This window comes from Natrix helvetica, assembly GCF_964273705.1.
Source record: "Natrix helvetica genome assembly, chromosome: 7".
Classification (NCBI taxonomy): domain Eukaryota; kingdom Metazoa; phylum Chordata; class Lepidosauria; order Squamata; family Natricidae; genus Natrix; species Natrix helvetica.
The window spans coordinates 4,458,457-4,482,627 of NC_138558.1; the positions used below are offsets into that span (position 1 = coordinate 4,458,457).

Genomic DNA, 24,171 nt, shown 5'->3' on the forward strand with positions numbered 1-24,171 from the left:
CAAATTTGGTTGTAATGGCTTGAGGCGTTCCACACACACACACACCCATTTTATATGTATATAGATCACAAAGCACCTGATCAAATAAATAAAAATCTTAATTGGTTAGGCATCCACAATAAAGAAATCAAAACAATCCCCAAAACAATATGTTAGCACAATATTAGGATAAATCATAATGACAATGTAGGTAGTCCTTGAATTACGACTGCAATGGAGCCCAAAATTTCCATTGCTACGCAGGTTAGGTGAGTTTTGCCTCGTTTTAGAAGCTTTCTTGCCACTGTTGTTAAGTGAATCACTGCAGTTGTTAAGTTAGCAACGCCGTTGTTAAGTGAATCTGGCTTCCCCCTTGATTTTTGCTTGTCAGAAGGTTGCAACGCCGGGACATTGCAACTGTTATAAATATGAGTTGCTAAGCTTCGGAATTTTGATCAAGTGCCCCTGGGGATGCTGCAATGGTCGCTAAGTGGGAAAATTGTCATTAAGTCACTTTTTTTCAGGGCTGTTGTAACTTTGAAAGGTTGTGTGAAAGGCTGATATGTACATCAAATTTTCAGAGCCAAAGATGCAAATGTTTCCTATCATCCATCTATCATCTATCTATCTATCTATCTATCTATCTATCTATCTATCTATCTATCTATCTATCTATCTATCTATCTATTATCTATCTATCTATTATCTATCTATCTATTATCTATCTATCTATTTATCATCTATCTATCTATCATCGATCTATCCATCCATCCATCTATCTATCTATCATCGATCTATCCATCCATCCATCCATCCATCCATCCATCCATCCATCCATCCATCCATCTCCACATGCCTTAAAATTAACAACTCGGATAATCTTTCTCTCCTGCTGGATAATCTGGCTCAAGCTTGACCTGCTGTCTTCAATTGGATCTTTTTGATTAGATAAAGAGATAATCTAATTTAAAATTTAATGAGAATACTCAGACGAGCAATCGGCAGGCCTGTCCTATTTAACTGGCAGGAAAATGAGGCTGGTTTGCACAGAGTTGTGTTTTTATCTTCCTACAGTATTTGGATGGGGAGGGAGTGAAAGAAACGGGGAGCAGCTAAATGAAATACTTTGGCCAAGGACTTTGGGCCAATCACCAGGAGACGGTGAATTCTAGTTCCACCTTAGGTATAATAGCCAGCTGGCTGACTTTGGTCCTGTCCTTCTCTCCCAGCCCAACCCTCCTCACAGGATGGTTGTTGTGAAGAAAAGGAGGAAGAAGTATTAGATATGTTTGCCAGGATTTTTTAAAATAAATACCCAGCTGATAGCCCGGGTATTTATTTATAGGGGAGGAAATGTCCAGACCAAACGTAATTTCTAATGTTGCATTTTCCCCCTTACCAGAGGAAGCCCCCCTGTGGAGTATTGTGAAGCTGTTACCATGGCAACTCCACTGCGCTGTACAGTAGAATCCATTTTATGGCAGTACATTAGAAGCCATTTAAAGGCACAACAGGTTGTATCTTAACAGAAGACACACCCCGAGGGGTATTAGGGGTGTCTTATCCCCACAGTATTTGTTTCCAGTGAGTAAGTCATCTATGTACCAAGTTTGGTTGAAATTGTTCAAATTGTTCAAGGCCTTCCAGAGTTATGCTGGAACACACACACACAACACACACAGAGCCATATATATATATATATATATATATATATATATATATATATATATATATATATGTGTGTGTGTGTGTGTGTGTGTGTGTGTGTGTGTGTGTGTGTGTGTGTGTGTGTGTGTGTGTGTGTATGCTGTATTTGTACTGATAAATAAATAAAGAGAGACTAGTATAGATCTATTTCGAGCTAATTAGCTCTCATCAGCTAGCCATACCCTTACTGGGATTTGAACCTGGGCTGTATTATATCTTAGGCAGGAGTCACTAAGCCACAGGCTCGCCTCCTTATCAGTTGAGCCAGGGAAGTAGGTATGTATTTGTGTTACAACCCCTGGTATGCCTAAATATGGGAGGAAGGTCACTACTCCCTCTTTCTGTCCTTCGGCTCATCACAGAAGACCATGCAGGCAGAAAACCATATTTAAAACCAAATCCCAGTAAGGCTAGCTGATGAGAGCTAATTAGCTCGAAATAGATCTATACTAGTCTCCCTTTATTTATTTATCAGTACAAATACAACACAAATATAAAAAGGCAACATTAAAAATAAAAATATGGTTTTCTGCCTGCATGGTCTTCTGTAATGAGCCGAAGGACAGAAAGAGGGAGTAGTGACCTTCCTCCCATATTTAGGCATACCAGGGGTTGTAAAACACACACACACACACACATATATATATAATGATAAAAACAGGATATCAAAAGATAAATAAATGAGGGCTTGCCTATCCAGGATTTACGGCGATTCAGACGAAAGGAGAATATTCTTCAAAATCATTCTGCATCTTACCGACTAACTTGTCACCTTGTAAGGGAGAAGGGCGGCACATAATTGTAATAAATCAATAAAAATAATCTACCTTTTCAGTCTTGCTTCGTATTTTAAATGCGAATATTTAAAAACTACACGAACAAATCTTGCCCGGCACAGCACGCTCTCTGCTGTTACCGCTTAAACAAAACCTTGTTTCTGTCACAAGAATAGATTTCTCCTTCAAACAAAAGATGATTTTTTTTTTTAAAAAAAAGACTTGGTGTACAAAAATGGATGTGTTCTGAGGAGGAAAAGAAAGGCCTTATTTAAAGCGGAGAATGCAGCATCAGAGCGAAGACCGCGGGAGACTCCCTCAGGCATGTCAACCTTAAGTCAGGAGATGGATTTTCCTGCAGGGAATGCTTTGAAGATTAAGATGGGACTCGGAATTCAAAAGCTGCCTCTGCCACCGTGAGATTAAAAAACTTGAGGTTTTGTTTTCACCTCAGCCTTGTAGTTTATGACAAGGGATCCATCACTGGGTAAATCTGGAGAAAGGTTTAAAATTCTTGCGACACTTTATTAAGTGTTGTGGCCCGCCAGCGGCCAGCGGAGATGGTGGCAGACTCTGACAGTGAGGAGGTTGGGGAGGAACATGGGCCAGTCCTGAAGTCTGGGGAAGGCTCTGATGAGGACTCTGTGTCGGAGGCAGAGAGGGGGCCAGGGCCGTCTGACAGTTATCAGCTGCCTTCGGAGTCAGACATCAGTGAGGCAGAAGAACAGCTGGAGCCTGTTCCCAGTGTGTGTATGCGCAGAGCTGCCAGCTAAGGAACAAGGGCCGACTCGGGAGCAAAACCACAGATGGATTTATTATTATTTATTTATTTTGATTTATCAGTCGCCCCCTCTCCGCAAAGGGATTCGGGGCGACGTACGATTAAATCAAAATACAAGTGTGGCATGGAGGAGGTAACACCAATATTTAACAGTCAAGTTCAAATAAATAACAATAAATTAAAACAATTAAAACAGTTAGAAACCCCAAAATTTACGTATAAAATATTAAAATAATTAAAATTGCCAGGGAGGTTAGAAATTTCTAGTTAGGCCAGGCCGGCTAGTTGGAACAGGTGGGTCTTGAGTTTCGTGCGGAAGGAGCGGAGATCGGTCGTTGTCCTGATATCTGGGGGGAGGTCATTCCAAAGGGCTGGGCCCATCACAGAGAAGGCTCTATTCCTGGGCGCCGCCCTCTGACACTGCCTGGTGGACGGCACCCGGAGGAGTCCCTCTCTGTGAGAGCGAATTGGTTGCAGGGATGTATGGGGCATAATGCGATCCCGCAGATAGCTAGGTCCTGTGCCATGGAGCGCTTTGAAGATGGTAACTAACACCTTGAAGCGCACCCGGTAGACCACAGGGAGCCAGTGCAGCTCGCGCAGGAGAGGTGTTATATGGGAGAACCTTGTTCTCCCCATGATTGCCCGCGCGGCCGCATTCTGGACCAGTTGCAGTCTCCGGGTGCATCTCAAGGGGAGCCCCATGTAGAGAGCGTTACAGTAGTCCAGGCGAGACGTCACCAGCGCGTGAGTGACTGTGCGGAGGGCATCCCGGTCCAATAGGGGGCGCAATTGGCGCACCAGGTGAACCTGGTGGAACGCCCCCCTCACCACGGCTGCCACATGGTCATCCATAGACAGCCGGGCGTCGAGGAGGACGCCCAAATTGCGCGCCCGCTCCACGGGGGCCAGTTGCTCGCCCCCAATGGCCAGCGATGGAATGCACTGGTTGAACCGGGGGGCCGGTAGCCACAGCCACTCCGTCTTGGAGGGGTTGAGTCTGAGTCTGTTGTCTCCCATCCAGACCCGTATGGCTTCCAAACACCAGGTCATCACTTCGACGGCCTCGTTGGGGTGGTTTGGGGTGGAAATGTACAGCTGTGTATCATCAGCGTACAGATGGTATCCCACCCCAAAACCACGGATGATCTCGCCCAGCGGCTTCATATATGTGTTGAACAGGAGAGGTGAGAGGACCGACCCCTGCGGCACCCCACAAGTGAGCAGCCTCAGGGTCGACCTCTGCTCCCCTGCCAACACACATTGCGTCCGGTCGGAGAGGTAGGAGCGGAACCACCGCAACACGGTGCCCCCTACCCCCAATCCCCCCAGCCGGCGCAGTAGGATACCATGGTCGATGGTATCAAAAGCCGCTGAGAGATCTAATAGGACCAGGATAGAGGAGCAACCCCTATCTCTGGCCCTCCAGAGATCATCCACCAACGCGACCAAGGCCGTCTCCGTGCTATGCCCAGGCCAGAAGCCGGACTGGCGCGGGTCTAGATATTCAGATTCCTCCAGGTGACGTGGGAACTGCTGAGCCACCACACTCTCTACAACCTTCGTTAAAAATGGAAGGTTGGAGACAGGACGATAATTTGCTAGCTCCATGGGGTCCAGGGAAGGCTTCTTGAGCAAGGGCCTCACAACCGCCTCTTTCAAGGCGGCTGGCAGGAACCCCTCACTCAATGAAGCGTTCACAAGTCCCAATAGCCAGCCTCGTGTGACCTCCCAGGATGCCAGCACAAGCCAGGAGGGACACAGGTCCAATAAACATGTGGTGGCTCGCAGTCGCCCACGCAACCTGTCCAAATTCTCGGTGGCAACAGAGTCAAACTCCTCCCAGCTTGGTCTCTCAAGACTCGCCTCGGACGTCCCCCCTGGAACACTGAAGGGGGCCCACTCCCTCCGGATTTGAGCGATTTTATCCTGCAGATATTCCCCAAATTCCTCTGCCCTGCCCTGCAAAGGGGGCTCCTGCTGCCTCTGTGAGAAGAGGGAGCGGGTCACCCGAAACAGGGCAGCAGGGCGGTTATCTGCGGACGCAATAAGAGTGGCACAATATCGACGTTTGGCCGCTCTTAATGCCACAAGGTAAGCGAGAGGATCTCCATCTGCTCTCTAGGCGTCTCTTGTGGCATTTCATTGCCCTTAGCTCCACGTTGAACCAGGGAGCCAGGGCGGTTCGTTGCCACCGGAGAGGCCGCAAAGGTGCAACCCGGTCTAAGGCCCAGGTGGCCGCACTATTCCATGTAGCCACGAAGTCCTCCATCCGGGAGCGGGTCAGGTCCACAGGAAGTGGCCCAAGCTCCGTCTGGAACCTATCCGGTTCCATCAGGCGCCTGGGGCGGAACCATCTAGGACAATCTGGTTCCGCCTCCCCGCGGCGGAGGGTAGCGCCAGGGAAATCGAGCCGGAGAAGTGAGTGATCTGACCATGACAGGGGCGTGATGGCTAGATCCCCTACTCCTAGATCACTCGTCCACTGGTCGGAGACAAAAACAAGATCCAGTGTGTGGCCTCCCTCGTGCGTGGGGCCCTGAATTACTTGAGTCAGATCCATGGCTGCCATGGAAGCCATGAACTCCCGAACTGCCTCGGATGCTTCTCCCATCGACGGCAGGTTGAAATCCCCCATAACTAAAAGTTTGGGGGTCTCAACCGCCATCTCAGTGATCCGCTCGAGGAGTTCAGACAGGGCCGCTGATGTATAGCGAGGAGCCAAGTATACAATCAGCAGGCCCAACTGCCTCCTTGGGCCCCATCTCACGCCCAGAGACTCACACCCGGATATCTGCGGCACAGTGAATTCTCTCGGTTCCAGATTCTCCCGTATAATTATCGCTACCCCACCACCCCTGCCCTGGGCCCGTGGCTGATGGAATACACGGTAGCCCGGCAGGCACATTTCCACGAGGTGCAGACCTCCCTCGTGGCCCAACCAGGTCTCCGTTATTCCTGCGAGGTCCGGCTCCCCCTCTGAAATCAGATCGTTAATGAGGGGGGCCTTGTTGACCACGGACCTCGCATTACACAGCATCAGCCTGAGGCCCTGGCTCTGTAGAACCTGACCACCTAGAATGCGGGGGTTGGTACAAACGACCGGGTGTGCCCAACAACCACGGTCTCCCAACCGACTACACGCTCTTCTATTGTCCTCGCATCTGCCCCTCCCTACGACCGTAGGTATCACAGAGCCCTCTATAGGAATGTTATTTTCCCTCCCCTCCCCCGCTCCGGTGAATGGCCCCTCCCATAGGGAATAAAAGAGGAGCGAAAGGGGAGTGGAGTTTGCAGGAGACCATGAGTTCCATTCATTAAGGTGAAGATCTTTTCCTGACTTCTTGCCAAGTAATTGCTGCTACAGCATGGAGTTTGGAAGATATCGGCCTGGCAGCCCTCCAAGCCTGATAAAGGTCCGTAGTTGTGAAATCTCATGAAAGACGGTTGGCCGGGACTTTGCTGGAGAGGAATTCCCTTGAAACTAAATAAAAGGGGTTTTATCAGGACAAGGAGTAGGCTTCGTGCTTTTAGGAAGTCTTGTCAGGACAATAATTTTTATCATTTGGACAAGAAAGTTTCAAAGCCTTCTTTTTAAGACCTTGTTTGCTTTACGGACAAACATCCGTATAATCCTTTATCCACCGGAATGTCCCTTTTTACCAGAAACATCCAAATTATGTTGTTCTCTTTGCTCTCCAAAGAATTGTTGACTTGCCAGGAGGTGGAAACTATGGGAATGTATGAATGGGCTGAAGCTTTTAACAAAGACTGAATGCCAGTTTAGCGTGAGCAGAGCGCAGAATGGCAGGACTGTATCTGATTGGTTTACACGATTCTTCTGGACAGGGATTGGCTCCTTTCCCAAGGGGGCGGATCCCACATTTTGTCCCTTTAAAAAAGAAACCAGAATTGGGAGATTGAATGGAAGGATTTGGGGGAAAACGTCAATGGGTTTGAAAAGGACACTGGCATTCATTTTTTTTTCTCTTTGAACAATATTTCCAAGGAATCATTTTCTCTTTCTTGACTGAAGCTCCTACGCATTTTCTGCTGTCCCACTGGGAATGCAGGCAGTCCTCGCTTTACAACCGTTTAGTGACCGTTCAAGTTACAATGGGGCTGGAAAAAGTGACTTATGAACTTTTTTACCACCTTTGCGGCATCTCCATGGTTCACATGCCAAAATTAAGAGGCTTGGCCCAACTGACTCTTACTTACGACGGTTGCAGTGTCCCGAGGGACAGGCGACCCCCTTTTGCGACGTCATTCCAACGAGTAAAAAGTCAACTACTTTTTTTGACAATTTCTCTGTTCAACTGCTTTTACCATTAAAAGTTTTTCCCTCCCTAAAATTATCAGAAGCTTCCTTGTGGTTTAAATATACAGGTGGGGCTCAACGTACGACCATAATGGAGCCCCAAGTTTCTGTTGCTAAGCAAAACAGCCATTCAGTGGGTTTTGCCCCCATTTTATGACCCTTCTTCCACAGTTGTTAAGTGAATCACTGCAGTCGTTCGGTTAGTAATGCCGTTGTAAAGTGAATCTGGCTTCCCCCTGGACTTTGCTTGTCAGAAGGTGATCACATGATCCCAGGGCATTGCGGCCGTCGTAAGTATGAGTCAATTTCCAAACGTCTGAATTTTCATCATGTGCCCATGGGGATGCGGTAAAGGTTGTAAGTATGAAAAATGGTTATTAAGCCCCTTTTTTTCAATGCTGTTTGTAAGTTTGAACTGTTCAGGCATGCCTCCTTCAGTATCCAAGAAAGAAAAATCTCAACTCCATTTGAATAAAGTGCTTTTACTAGATATGAATTGATAGCAGTGAAAAGGAAAGCAAGATCTGAGCCAAAAAGGTGTGAACAAGTACATATCAAATAATTACCCAGCCCCCTCTCTCCAGTTACCCCAGCCCAGCGTCCAATCTGCAACTCCCTAAGGTGTCATTTGGGGTGCATCTTCAAAAGCCTCATCAGGTTGGTATGTGAGATGGTTGGCCTTGACCAAGTCCAAACATCAGCCATCAGCATGCGCAGAAGATGGTGAGAACAAAACTCCCTTCTACATAACTCCTCCAGTACCATACAATTCCCTTCCCCAATACCATGCCCCCACCATCCCCGTTTCTATGGCAGCCAATAGCAAGCAAGCGAAGCAGAGGCTGACAAAAGGAATGGTTGTAAGTTGAGGACTAGAAGATTGGTAGCCCAGGGCAGAGCATCTATCATTGTGGTCGCTAGGAGTCCAAAAGCTAGTCGATGGGAGATAATCCAAAAATATGGATGTCTTCTGTGCACAGGAAACTTTACACTGCAAAAACTGGAGGTCTTTAGAGGGTTGAAGATGAAGATCTGAGCGACATCAGGAAGGAACGAAGGAAAAAAAGGAAGAGGAAAGAAAAATGGGAGAAGAAAGGAAGGAAAGAAGAAAGGAAGAAGGAAAGAAAAAAGTAAGAAAGAAAGAATGAATGAATGTAAGAAAGGAAGGGAGGAAGAAGAAAGGAAGGAAAGAAAGAAGAAAAGAAGGAAGGAAAGAAAGAAAAGAAAGGAAGACAGGAAAGAAAGAAAAGAAAGAAAGGAAGTAAGGGAAGAAGGAGGGAAGGAAAGAAGAAAGGAAAAGAAAGGAAGACAGGAAAGAAAAAAGAATGATGAATGTAAGAAAGGAAGAAAAAAGGAAGGAAAGAAGGAAAGAAAGAAGGAAGGAAAGAAAAAGGAAAGGAAGGAAGAAGGAAAGAAAGAATGAATGTAAGAAAGAAGGAAGGAAGGAAAGAAGGAAGGAAAAGAAAGAAAGACAGGAAAGAAAGACAGGAAAGGAAGACAGGAAAGAAAAAAGGAAGAAGGAAAGAAAGAATGAATGTAAGAAAGGAAGGAAGGAAGGAAAAGAAAGGAAGACAGGAAAGAAAAAAGGAAGGAAGAAGGAAAGAAAGAAAGAATGTAAGAAAGGAAGGTAGAAGAAAGGAAGGAAGGAAGGAAAAGAAAGGAAGACAGGAAAGAAAAAAGGAAGGAAGAAGGAAAGAAAGAATGAATGTAAGAAAGGAAGGTAGAAGAAAGGAAGGAAGGAAGGAAAAGAAAGGAAGACAGGAAAGAAAAAAGGAAGGAAGAAGGAAAGAAAGAATGTAAGGAAGGAAGGAAGAAGAAAGGAAGGAAAGGAAAGGAAAGAAGGAAAGAAAAGAAGGAAGGAAAGAAAGAAAAGAAAGGAAGACAGGAAAGAAAGAAAAGGAAAGAAAGAAAGAAGGAAGGAAAGATGAAAAGAAAAGAAAGATCTAGTCCAACAGGATGACAAGACAACCAAACTATTTCATGGATCAAATTCTGGAACTCGGGGGATGAAATGATCTTCGGATGGAAAGGACGGTTTCGTTCCCTTCCTTCGTTTCCCGCGACTCTTTCCATTTTTGTCCAGGTTGCACACACACACACAAAGACGACCAGACAATCACTGGAAAGGTTGTGCCCCCCAGGATCAACTTTTAACATGATCCCCAACAATTCATTGTTGCACCTGCAACAACAAAGCCCCGAGAGAGCTTTTGAACTCTGCTTTGGCAGCCAAAATGCATCTTGGACAATAGCAATGGGAAGGGAAGCCAAAACTGTTTATTATGACTCTTAAATTCCCCTTCTCCCGACTCTCCACTAGCTTTTAAAAAAGAAAGAATCTCAGATTGAAGGCGTGCGAGAGGCATACAAGGGGATCCATTCTTCAGTTGAAGATTTTTCCCTGCAAAAAAGTGATTGCTAGTTAGAAAACCTTTGCAAATTAGTTCCAATGGTCTGCTGTAATTTGAAAAACTGCCAATATCCTCTCTTTTTTTGTTGTTGCACTTCGGAAAGTTTAATAAAACAGCTCTTTATATTTTGTTCGTTCTCTGCATGTGCATTCAATGTTCCTGTCTTTTTTTTTTTTAATACCCTTAAATTAAACCACATACCTATGAATTTAATTGAAGGGCAAGGCACTGAATAAATAAATCTCATAAAAAATCTTTCCGCTTTTGTTATGGCTCAGTTCAGGAAGGTTAACTTTAATTTATTAGGTGGGTTAAAGAACAATAAATAAAATATGGAGAGGGGGAAAAAAAACAACCTCTCACGAGATATTAAAAATGACTGCAAGTAAAGGAAGCTATATTTCTTCCAAATTTATAACATCTAAAATGAGGAATCGTAACTCCCCGCTTGAGGGAGAGCATGAAAGATTCATATAAGAGTCCAAGGAATCTATTAAAAGAGGTGAATAAAACGAATGTGAGAAGTTTAACACTTCCAAGCCCAAGCTATCTATCTATCTTGATCTATCCTGAAGTTTGTTTTCATGCCTAAAAATGAATTAATTTTCAATCTACCTGACCTAGGCTTCCCCCAAAAGCACAAGGCAGAGTCCTGGTCCCAACAAAACCCCTTTTTATTAAACAAAGGTGAATTCCTCTCCTTTACATTCAGCCAACGCCTGGCAAAGAGTCTTTCCAAGGAATATTTATGACCACAGACCTTATCTATCTTGGAAGGCTGCCATGTAAATATTTGCTAAATGAGGTGCTGTGCAAGGAAAGACTTGGCACAGAGTCTCTGAGATTCAGGGACAGATCTTCACACTCCTGAAACGAATGAATGAATGAACGAATTGTTTCCTGCAAAAGCCCACTCCCCTTTCTCTCCTCTTTTATGTCCTATGGGAGGGGTCAATCACCATCCACCTGTGGCTTTACTCCCAAGTCGACCCTGATTTCCGAGTTGTTCTTTTATTCGGACAGCTCTGCGCATGGGCACACTGGGAACAGGCTCCAGCTGTTCCTCTGCCTCACTGCTGTCTATCTCCGAAGGCACCTGATCACTGCCAAACAGCCTCGGCCCCCTCTCTGCCTCCGACGCAGAGTCCTCGTCCGAGCCTTCTCCAGCCTCCAGGACTGGCCCATGCTCCTCCCCAATCGCCTCACTGTCTGACTCTGTGGCTAGCTTGACTGGCTGCTGGCGAGCCACAACGCAATCGTTGTTTTGTAAGCTGTCATTCTATCAACCGGGTTCCTGGTGTACAGTGTCATTGTGACTTATGGCACAGGTAGCCCTTGACTTATGATGGCAATTGAACCCATTTTTTTTCTATTGCTAAGCGAGACAGGTGTTAAGTGACTTTTCTTCCATTTCACGACCTTTCCTGCCGCCATTGCTACGTGAACCCCTGCAGTTGTTAAGTTAGTCACATGGTTATTAAGTGAAACTAGTTTCGCTGGTTGAAAGGCTGCCAAAAAAAAAAAAAAAAAGATTGAATGACCCGAGGAAATATGAATCCGTTGCCTGGAGTCTGATATTTAGATCATGTGACCGTGGGCATCCTACAATGGTTGTTAAGTGTGAAAAATGGTCATAACCCACTTTTTTCAGTAACGGTCATTAAACGAATGGTTGTAAGTCAAGGACTATCTGTACTTGGATGTGCAAAGCGTTTTTTTTTACCTTCTATGCACTTTGTTTTTTTAATAAATCCTCTGTATTTTTTTTCCTCAAATAATATTTGGAGTGAATGCGCTGTGAATAAATTTGAAGAGTTACTTCGGAAGGGGAAAAATACAGAGGTGAGATGCGAGATGCAGAAGAAAGTTACGTTCTTTGAACTTCGAAAGGAATTGGGTTTCCGTCGGCAACAAGACACAATACCCTCGGCAACATAAATTGGAATAAGCTCTCTTATTAGCGCAGATTCCCCCCCCCCCGCCCCCTGCAGAAACAAATACGAAAACTCTGAATTTCGGAGAAATCTGTTGTGCTGAACACTGGAGTGTGGGAGTCTACGGATGTCGGGAACATAGCTAAGTTTATTCTAAAATATGCTGCAAGTTTGCAATTGTGGCAGAAAAACACATTTAAAAAAAAATTGCATTAGATTTCTTTTAACCCACCTGTATTATTTGTATACATTAGCGCAAGGCAAAGAGTATTCCTAACAACCTTCCTCTTCTTTTCCCCATAAAGACAACACTGTGCGGTGAGGTGAGTTGGGCTGAGAGAGAATATCCCAACGTCACCCAGCTGGCGTTTTATGCCTAAAGTGGGACTAGAACTCCCGGGCTCCCAGGGGCTAGCCAAAAGTCACCCACCTGGCTTTCAGGCCTAAGGGGGGACTAGAATTCACCGTCTCCTAATGATGGGCTTGAAGGCATCCAGAGTCAATCACCAGGAGACGGTGAGTTCTACTCCCACCTTAAGGCATGAAAGTCGGCTGGGTGACTTTGGGCCAATCAGCAGGAAATGGTGAGTTGTAGCCCTACTTTAAGCACAGATGTGTGGGCAACTTAGGGCCAATCACCAGGAGACAGTGAGTTCTAGCCCCACCTTAGGCATGAAAGCTGTCTGGCGGGGCTAGAACTCATAGTCTCCTGGTGATTGGCTCAAAGTCACCCAGCCGGCTTTCATGCCTAAAACGGGACTAGAACTCACTGTCTCCTAGTGATTGGCTCAAAGTCACCCAGCCAGCTTTCATGCCAAAGGCGGGACTAGAACTCACCGTCTCCTGGTGATTGGTCCAAAGTCACCCAACCAGCTTTCATGCCAAAGGCGGGACTAGAACTCACCGTCTCCTGGTGATTGGGCCAAAGTCACCCAGCTGGCTTTCATGCCAAAGGCGGGACTAGAACTCACCGTCTCCTGGTGATTGGGCCAAAGTCACCCAGCTGGCTTTCATGCCTAAGGTGGAACTAGAACTCACCATCGCCTGGTGATTGGCTCAAAGTCACCCAGCCAGCTTTCATGGCTAAGGCATGAGAAACTCACAATCTCTGGCTTTCTAACTGCTGCCTTATCAACTAGACTTAATGTCAACTTGCAAAACATCCCTGGCCTGCTTTTGAGTTGCCATAGGTAGGAGGGTGGGGGGAAACTGACAGGAGCAGCATGGCAGCATGAACCAGAAGCACATTTCATGCATACTTTTCTCAAGGTTGTATCCCAGGATACCTGCAACAGCTGGAGGGCATAATCTCTACAGCCTGCAAAAGCGCTGCAGTTGGAGAATGTGATTTATGACACACCCTGGGAAGTGGGGTGGAAACAGGGTCATAGTTGGGCCGTAAATTATGTAGGGGCAGAGCTGGCTTCACTTAGGTACCTGCCGACATGTTGCTCCTAATAAATAACTGGGTTTCGTTTGAAGCTTGGCTCGAGGCTCAGGCTCTTGGTATTTTATATTATATATTATTCTGCATCAAAAGCAATCCAGGGAACAGCAAGATATATTATTTCACAGGTGTTTCACAACAGCCTTCAAATGCAGTAAGCATCTGAATTAGCCAAATATTTATTTATGATAATATAAAGCCGAGATTCTCAACCTTGGCAGTTTTAAGATGTGTGGCTTTCAACTCCCAGAATTCCTCAGCCGTCCCGATGAAGAAAATAATATTCCAACAATAGTTAAGATTTAAAGGGCTTCCTACTACAGGGTTTTTTTGTAAAGCCTCTTCTGCAGATCCCTGCAATTCCATGAGAAGTTAATTAGATCCCAAAAGATTTAAAAGGGGGGGGGACACTCCTCTTGGCTGTGCCTGGGGGGGGGGGACCCTCTCAAGCACAGCAGATTTTCTATCTCTAAAGCTTTATCTCTTGAACAGAGTTTCCAAGATATACATACATATATATTTTCCATGTAAACTTAATTTTCCATGTAAACTTAATTTCCCCTTTTAAGATTTGGCACCAGTGCCCCGAAAATAGTTGCTTTGTAAATTATCAAACGTGTCATCTAAATTGGAAGGTGGTTTTTTAACAGGCCCAAACGCTCTCTTGTTGTAGGAAATCTCAAGAGTTAAAATACTTGGGAAAACCAAGGAAGGTTTGCATGCCAATGACTGCATGCCAGAATCAAGCCAAAGAAACACAGGTTTTAATCCAAAATTACGCTTCAGATGGGATTTAAATGGGGGAATGCAAGCTCCACCTCAAGATATTTGAGTTTGCCAAGTCATTAAGGGAGATTCCCACCAAGAGGGTTATTTTTCTACTTGCATTTTTTATGTGTTTTCGAACTGCTAGGTTGGCAGAAGCTGAGACAAGGAACGGGAATTCACTCTGTTACACGGCGCTAGGGATTCGAACTGCCAACCTTTCTGATCAACAAGCTCAACGTCTTAGCCACTGAGCCACCACGTCCCTTACTTGCAAATCTGAGTGTATGCTAATTAGAGAGTTGGTTTGGTCCAGTGGTTAAGGCACCAGGCTAGAAAGCTGGAGATCATAAGTTCAAGTCATGTCTTAGCCGTGAAAGCTGGTTGGGTAACTTGAGCCAATCACCAGGAGACAGTGAGTTCTAGTCCCATCTTAGGCGTGAAAGTCAGCTGGGTGAGTTTGAGCCAATCACCAGGAGACCGTGAGTTCTAGTCCCATCTTAGGCGTGAAAGCCGGCTGGGTGACTTTGAGCCAATCACCAGGAGACCGTGAGTTCTAGTCCCATCTTAGGCGTGAAAGCCGGCTGGGTGACTTTGAGCCAATCACCAGGAGACAGTGAGTTCTAGTCCCATCTTAGGCGTGAAAGCCGGCTGGGTGACTTTGAGCCAATCACCAGGAGACAGTGAGTTCTAGTCCCATCTTAGGCGTGAAAGCCGGCTGGGTGACTTTGAGCCAATCACCAGGAGACAGTGTGTTTTAGTCCCGCCTTAGCTATGAAATTCAGCTGGGTGACTTTGAACCAATCACCAGGAGATGGTGAGTTCTAGTCCTGTCTTAGGCGTGAAAGCCGGCTGGGTGACTGGGATGTCATGCTGGCTAGGGAATTCTGGGAGTTGAAGTCCACAAGTCTTAAAAGTTGCCAAAATTGGATACTACTATGTTAAACAAAGGGGAGAAAGTGTTGTGTCTTGTAGCACACCACAAAGGCGCATGGGAAATGAAAAATAAAGAGGGTCAACCCGGAATCTGAAGAGCATAGCAAGAGGAGGGAGGTGACTTGATCCCCATTTTTTTTGAAGACTAGAACCAAGAGTTTGACTTTGCAAGGAAACAGATTGCGGAGCACTGATAAATATCAATTATTTAACATTTTAAAAAATACTCCCAAAGCAGATTTTGGTTAAATATACAGAAAGTTCTCCAACACTTACAAGCTGTTCAACAATGTGACAGCTTTAGTTTGGAGGTGGTGGTAAGTGCTCCTTTGCCGAGACATTTAAAGGGATACGTAAAGAATGCTCTCTAGTGAGAACATCCATGTATCAAGCAGGGAGCATCTTTCAAATAAGGACCTGCAAGATTACATTTGAATGATAAAACTCTGAATTCTTATGGGAAATAAACTCCTACAGAACCAAAGGAGCTTTTCCCCAAATTTTTTTACTACCGGTTCTGTGGGTGTGGCTGGGGGGGGGCGTGGCAGGGGAAGGATACTGCAAAATCCCCATTCCCTCCCCACTCCAGGAGAAGGATGCTGCAAAATCTCCATTCCCTCCCCACTCCAGGAGAAGGATACTGTAAAATCTCCATTCCCTCCCCACTCCAGGGGAAGGATACTGTAAAATCTCCATTCCCTTCCAACTCCAGGGGAAGGACACTGCAAAATCCCCATTCCCTTCCCACTCCAGGGGAAAAACACTGTAAAATCTCCATTCCCTCCCCACCCCAGGGGAAGGATACTGCAAAATCTCCATTCCCTCCCCACTCCAGGGGAAGGATGCTGCAAAATCTCCATTCCCTTCCCACTCCAGGGGAAGGATACTGCAAAATCTCCATTCCCTCCCCACTCCAGGGGAAGGATACTGTAAAATCTCCATTCCCTCCCCACTCCAGGGGAAGGATACTGTAAAATCTCCATTCCCTCCCCACTCCAGGAGAAGGATACTGTAAAATCTCCATTCCCTCCCCACTCCAGGAGAAGGATACTGTAAAATCTCCATTCCCTCCCCACTCCAGGAGAAGGATGCTGCAAAATCCCCATTCCCTCCCCACTCCAGGAGAAGGATACTGTAAAATCTCCATTCCCTCCCCACTCCAGGAGAAGGATACTGTAAAATCTCCATTCCCTCCCCACTCCAGGAGAAGGATACTGTAAAATCTCCATTCCCTCCCCACTCCAGGAGAAGGATGCTGTAAAATCCCCATTCCCTCCCCACTCCAGGAGAAGGATACTGTAAAATCTCCATTCCCTCCCCACTCCAGGAGAAGGATACTGTAAAATCTCCATTCCCTCCCCACTCCAGGGGAAGGATACTGTAAAATCTCCATTCCCTCCCCACTCCAGGAGAAGGATGCTGCAAAATCTCCATTCCCTCCCCACTCCAGGGGAAGGATGCTGCAAAATCTCCATTCCCTTCCCACTCCAGGGGAAGGATACTCAAAATCCCCATTCCCTCCCCACTCCAGGGGAAGGATACTGCAAAATCCCCATTCCCTTCCCACTCCAGGGAAAGGATACTGCAAAATCTCCACTCCCTTCCCACTCCAGGAGAAGGATGCTGCAAAATCTCCACTCCCTTCCCACTCCAGGAGAAGGATACTGCAAAATCTCCATTCCCTCCCCCCTCCAGGGGAAGGATACTGTAAAATCTCCATTCCCTCCCCACTCCAGGGGAAGGATACTGTAAAATCTCCATTCCCTCCCCACTCCAGGAGAAGGATGCTGCAAAATCTCCATTCCCTCCCCACTCCAGGGGAAGGATGCTGCAAAATCTCCATTCCCTTCCCACTCCAGGGGAAGGATACTCAAAATCCCCATTCCATCCCCACTCCAGGGGAAGGATACTGCAAAATCCCCATTCCCTCCCCACTCCAGGGGAAGGATACTGCGAAATCTCCATTCCCTCCCCACTCCAGGGGAAGGATACTGCAAAATCTCCATTCCCTCCCCACTCCAGGGGAAGGATGCTGCAAAATCCCCATTCCCTCCCCAGTCCAGGGGAAGGATACTGCAAAATCCCCATTCCCTCCCCACTCCAGGGGAAGGATACTGCAAAATCCCCATTCCATCCCCACTCCAGGGGAAGGATACTGCAAAATCCCCATTCCATCCCCACTCCAGGGGAAGGATACTGCAAAATCCCCATTCCCTCCCCACTCCAGGGGAAGGATACTGCAAAATCCCTATTCCCTCCCTACTCCAGGAGAAGGATACTGCAAAATCCCCATTCCATCCCCACTCCAGGGGAAGGATACTGCAAAATCCCCATTCCATCCCCACTCCAGGGGAAGGATACTGCAAAATCCCCATTCCCTCCCCACTCCAGGGGGAAGGATACTGTAAAATCTCCATTCCCTCCCCACTCCAGGGGAAGGTTACTGCAAAATCCCTATTCCCTCCCTACTCCAGGGGAAGGATACTGCAAAATCCTCATTTCCACCGCATTCTGGGGCCAGCCAGAGATGGTGTTTGCCGGTTCTTCGAACTATTCAAGATTTTCGCTACCGGTTCTCCAGAACCTGCTGGATTTCACCCCTGCTTTTTCCCCAGAAAGGTAATTGGACTTTTTCTGTTTCTTCCCCCACCCCCTTCCGTTTAGTGAACTGAAATTGAAGGAAGAAAACAACAACAACAAAAAAAGCAAGAAAGTCTAGTTGCCTTTTGGGGGAAAAAACACTTTTGGGACAACCATGATCTGATGATCAAGAAAACCATAGACAAACTCCCATAGAGTTTTAAGACATATGGGTATTGACATCCAAAATCCCAGATTATGTTGGGTTCATAACAGCTAAGGAACAAGGGTCGACTTGGGAGTAAGGTCACAGATGGACAATGAATGGCCCCTCCCAGAGGAAATAAAAGAGGAGCAAAAGGGGAGTGGAGTTTGCAGGAGACAATTAATTCATTCCTGCATTCTTGCCAAATATTGCGGCGTCTGAAAGATCTCGGCCTGGCCACTCGCCAAGCCTGATAAAAGGTCAGTAATTGTGAACTATCTTGAAAGACTGTGGGAGAGGAAAGACTTTGCTGGAGAGGAATTCACTGTAAATTAAATAAAATGGGTTTATTGGGACGAGGACTCGGCTTCAGGCTGCTGGGGAAGCCTAAGTCAGAACAGAAATTCAATTGACCCTAAGTCCCCCAACCAGCTTTCCTGCTTAAGATGGCACTAGAACTCACGGTTTCCTAGTGGTCGGCGCACAGTCACGCAACTGGCTTTCTTACGTAAGGTGGGACCAAAATTCTCAGTCGCCTGGTGATTGGCCCAAAGCTCCCAATCAGTTTCCCTGCTTGATAAGACTAGAACTCACCATCTCCTGGTGATAGGCCCAAAGTCACCCAGTTGGCTTTCCCGCCTAAGGAACTAGAATTCACCACCTCCTGGTGATTCTCCTAAAAAATCCCCCATCCAGCTTTTCTGCTCAAGATGGCACTATAACTCACCATCTCCTGGTGATTGTCCCAAAGTCCCCCAAACAGTTTTCCTGCTTGATAAGACTAGAACTCACCATCTCCTGGGGATAGGCCCAAAGTCACCCAGTTGGCCTTCTTGCTTGATATGTCTAGAATTCACCATTTCCTGGGGATAGACCCAAAGCCACCCAGCTGGCTTTCATGCCTAAGGTGGGACTAGAACTCACCGTCTCCTGGTTTATCGGCCCGTCCCTTAACCACTAGGCCAAACTGGCTCCCTGATCATCAGAAGGAGCTGCTTGTTTGAATGCTGTTTAAAATTCATGACAGTCAATTTAGAAACAGAACGATCTCAATAAATATCATTGACTGACAGACACCTCAATTTATTCACCTCTGTAAAACATTGCCTAGATCAATTCCACCCCCACGTCCCGCCAAATTAAACAGAGCCAAAAAGTCTATTTTGACAAAGTCCTTCAATTGGCCAGAAGGGAACGCTTTATCTAGGTATGTATCGCAAGCACAATTTTCAATTAAAAACACAAAAAAGGCAACGAGAGATATGAATTTGACGCCTGGCGGGTGACTCATCCGTGCAGTTTTCTTGGCTGAGTTGCAAAAGTGGTTTTGCCAATACGTGTTTCCAGAGATTTTCTTCAAAAAAAAAACAAAACCCAACAACTTCTCAGTCTAGCCAACAATCTTGGGAATTCCCAGGTTGCAATGATCGAAGTCTTAACCGCAGCCAATCCTGGTTAACCCTTGAGATCAGTCTGTTCTGACCGAGGCTTTCCAAGAGCCTGAAGCAAATTCCTTGTCCCGACAAAAAAACCTGTTATTAATTGATTGTGAATTCTTCCCATTCACATCAAGCAAAGTCTTTCGAGGGAGGATTTACGGTCACAGACCTTATCTCGCTTGGAGAGCTGCCAGGCCGAGATCTGCAGACCTTGGCAAGGACTGTCGGAGGGTCACAAACCAATGAAGAGAATTAATGGCCTCCTGCAAACTCCACTCCCCTTTCGCTCCTCTTTTATTTCCTCTGGGAGGGGCCATTCATCGTCCACCTGTGGCCTTACTCCCAAATCGACCCCTGTTCCTTAGCTCTTCCCTTCATCTGGCAACTCTGTGCATGCGCACACTGGGAACAGGCTCCAGCTGTTCTTCTGCCTCACTGATGTCTGAAGGCAGCTGATAACTGGCATATGGTCCTGGCCCCCTCTCTGCCTCCGACACAGAGCCCTCATCAGAGCCTTCTCCAGATTCCAGGACTGGCCCAGATTCTTCCCCAACCTCCTTGCTGTCCGAATCTGCTGCCAGCTCTGCTGGCCACTGGCGGGCCACAACACAGTTAAGGAGAACCTTTTTACTGGCCCTGCAGAAGTTTGGAGACCTGATTATTTCTTTTAAAAATGCCCCCGTTTGGTGTGCCAACCAATCACAGATTTGCCATCCAAGCTAATTTCCGGAACCTCAACTACAGGTAGTTGTCAACTTTCAACCATTTATTTAGTGACTGTTCGAAGCTACAGTGGCACTGGGGGAAAAAAAGGATTTATGACCGTTTTCCACACTTACGACTGTTGCAGCATCCCCATGGTCATGTGATCAAAATTCAGAAGCTTGGCAACTGGCATGTACTTATGACAGTTGCTGCGTCCCGGGGTCACGTGACTTTTACGACCTTTCGGACAAGCAAAAAGTCATTGGACCCCAAATGCACTTAAGAACTGCAGGCGGGAATTGCTATGTTTGTAACCACAGCGGAGATGGGAAGTTAGTTCTTTAGATATCTTTTTTTAAAAAATTCTTTCATCTTTTCTTTTTTCTACTTTTCCTTTTAAGTTTCTGCAGTAATCCCTGCTAAATTTTTCTTTGAATTAAAAATTAGATTAAAAAAAAAAGGAAAGATGGCCCCAATAAAAAACCACTTGAACTGTCTTAATGAATTATTCTCTTCGTTAACACTGCAACATCATTCGCTTAATAGATATACATTAATCCCCAAAAGATTCTCCCAAGATTTTGGTCAAATAAAGTTTACTTCAAAGCACTTCCCCCCCCCCACCAATACTAGCCGATAACCCGGCGTTGCCCGGATATTTATTTATAGGGGGGAAATGTCCGAATCAAATGTAATTTCTAATGTTGGATTTTCCCCCTTACCAGAGGGATCTCCCTTGTGGAGGACTGTGAAGCTGTTACCATGGCAACTCCACTGCTCTGTACAATAGAAGCCATTTTAAGGCACAACAGCCTGCATCTTAACAGAACACATAGCCCAAGGGGTTTTAGGTGTGTCTTACCCCCACAGTATTTGTTTCCAAAGAGTAAGTTATCTGTGTACCAAGTTTGGTTGAAATTGCTCGAGGCGTTCCAGAGTTATGCTGGAATATACACACACACACAGCCGTTTCTATATATTTATTTTCAATATGTAACATTAATTAAATATCTCTAGCGGATAAATCCACAATGGGTATTGTGATATTTCCTACATACAGCCATACACAAACAAATAGAGCTGCTTGTAAATCTTTACCTTCTTTTAAAATAAATGCAACCGTAGACTTACATATTTTTAGAGATCACACACACACACACACTCGAATTATGGCCACTGTTAAGCCCCAAATTTCCATTGCTAAGCGAGGCAGTTAAGTGAGTTTTGCCCCATTGTGTGACCCTTCTTGTCACAGTCGTTAAGTGAATCACTGCATTTTTAAAGCGAGTACCACGGTCGTTAAGTGAATCTGCCTCCCCCATGGACTCTGCTTGTCAGAAGGTCGCAAAAGCGAATCACGTGAAACACCCTCCCCCCACTGGGGGCACTGCAACCGTCATAAATACGAGTCAGTTCTCAAGCGTCTGAATTTCGATCCATGGGGAATGCTCCAAGGGTCGTTAAGTGCGAAAAACGATCACTAAGTCCCTTCCTTCGGTGCCGTCAACTATGAACGGCCACTAAACGAACTGTTGCAAGCCTGAGGACTTCCTATATTACAGAAAGTGTCCTCTTTTCATAGGGGCAATTTTGGTATCCCAATCCTGCACAACCTCTATATCCGTGGTCTGTCAGATTATAATCTTTGAATAAATATTTCCCTTGGCGGGGGGGGGGGGGGGGAAACATACTCATCGCTCTAATTCCAGACATTCATACTGACAAAGCCTTTGTGTCACCAAGAAAACGAATCTTTTCCAGCCGGTAGGTTTTGTTAGCGACCCAGTTAAAATGAGGCCGTTTGCACACCAGATGCAAATGTGAGAATGACCACTTTCCATCTCCCTCTTTATCCGTCGGGGCACAAGAATGAGGAGGAGGAGGAAATCTCATGAAAATGGATTTCCCTGTATATTTGATCCATTGGTGGACTCTGGGGTCTGTGGTGCTCTCTGAAATTGGTTGTTTTCTGGCAGACGTTTCATGACCCAACTAGGTAACATCATCAGTGCTAGAAGGGAGAGAGGGGAGGTGGGTGGGTGGGAGGGAGGGAGGGAGGGAGGAGGAGAACTGTGGGGTCCTTGGTGCTCTCTGAGCTTGGTTGTTTTCTGGCAGACGTTTCATGACCCAACTAGGTAACATCATCAGTGCTAGAAGGGAGAGAGGGGAGGTGGGTGGGTGGGAGGGAGGGAGGGAGGGAGGGAGGAGGAGAACTGTGGGGTCCTTGGTGCTCTCTGAGCTTGGTTGTTTTCTGGCAGACGTTTCATGACCCAACTAGGGAACATCATCAGTGCTAGAAGGGAGTAAGATTCTCAAAGGTTGAAGTCCACCCATCTTCCAGCCACCGGGTTTGACAAAAACCCTGGTTTAGGGTTCCAATTGACACTCAAACTCAACACTCAACTGACAGAAAAACTCCAGTGGGAGGATTTTTTGGTACAAGGAACAAAAAATGCTCAAGACTCTTAATCTTCTTCTCTCCCCCCTCCCCCCCCCAAGATTTCAAAATTATGCCTCACGGAAACTCTGTGGCAGCTTTCTTCCTTGTGAAGGAGAGCTCAAACAAGGACACAACGTTGTATATGTGTACTCATTTCCTTTCCTTAAAAGATGTTTCTGCGCTAATGGAATCTATTACATCCTTGATCATTTCCTAGAGAAAAATACCAGATTAATCTCAGGACCGACTTGCTATTCAAATGGACTTCATTTCATTCGACCAAGCACAACCATCCAGCCATTAGAATTAGGAGAACACAGTTTAAATCATGAATTGTTACCGCAGGCAGAAGGAGAAGACAAAAATACCTCCACTATACTTTTTATTCCTTTTTCTCTTAATGAAATAAGTTCATTATACTCACTAGTTGATAACCTGGCTTAACCCGGGTATGTATTTATCCCAATCCTGTATTGGAGGGAGCCCCCTTGCGGAGTAACGTGAAGCTGTTACCATGGCTACTCCACTGTGCTGTACACTAGAAGCCATTTTAAGGCACAACAGGCTGTATCTTAACAGGACTTGAATCCAAAATGCACACTATCACTGTCAAAAGTATTGTGACTTGATACTATAGATATAATTCAGTCCTTTTCATTTGAGTGGGCCAGGCGTTCTGGAGTTACCCTGGAACACAGACACACATGGACACAAACACCCCAAGGGGTGTTAGGGGTGTCTTACCCCCACAGTATTTTTTTCCAGAGAGTAAGTCATCTGTGTATCAAGTTTGGTTGAAATTGCTTGAGGGCTCCAGAGTTATGCTGGAACATACACATACACACAAACACACACACACAGCTGTTTCTATATATTTATTTTCAATATGTAACATTGTAACACACTACACATTATGTAACACACACACACACACACACACACAGAAAAATAGATAGATAGATAAGGTAAGTTTCCCTTGCACATATGTGCTAGTTGTTCCTGACTCTAGGGGACGGTGCTCATCTCTGTTTCAAAGCTGAAGAGCCAGCGCTGTCTGAAGACGTCTCTGTGGTCATGTGGCCGGCATGACTCAACACCGAAGGCGCATGGAACACTGCTACCTTCCCACCAAAGGTGGTTCCTATTTTTCTACTTGCATTTTTAACATGCTGTCGAACTGCTAGGTTGGCAGAAGCTGGGACAAGTCACGGGAGCTCACTCCATTACGCGGCGCTAGGGATTCAAACAGCCGAACTGCCAACCTTTCTGATCGACAAGCTCAGCGCCTTAGCCCCTGAGCCACCACGTTCCTCTAGATAGATCTAGATAGGTCATAATAATAGTTGACTGTACCTTAAAACCTGCTTGCTGCCCACAGTCACTTGGCGAGATGGGGGGGGAGGGGGCATAGACACAGATTTAAATAAACCCATTTAAAAAACAAACAAGCAAAACGTAATAAGGAGCATTCACATTCGCTTGCTTTCTTTCCCATCTTTTATTGCTGAGCTACTACACTTTTAAGCCGCTTGGGAATCCCCTGGGTTGCACCGTGTGGTCTCTGAACCAGGCTGCAGAAATGTTTGAAGGCTGATTAACTTAAGCGTCGGATCTGCTTACCCCCGTATTCTAGGCAAAATCGGTCACTTGAGGAGGAGGATTCCGTGGACGTCGAATGTTGAACTCAGGAGGGCTGCAAATCAAACAGAAAAAAAATTAGGTTTTACTTTGGTGGCTCCGCTGCA

At 46.0% G+C, this 24,171-nt stretch overlaps 1 protein-coding gene across 1 annotated transcript in view; it reads right to left on the minus strand.

The window, feature by feature from the left end:
- The window catches only part of PTPRA (protein tyrosine phosphatase receptor type A), a 119,743-nt gene that overhangs the window by 55,509 nt on the left and 40,063 nt on the right, over positions 1-24,171 (minus strand). The window contains 1 exon segment of the mRNA XM_081960097.1: positions 24,047-24,119. The gene's annotated coding sequence lies outside the window, so the exon portion shown is untranslated.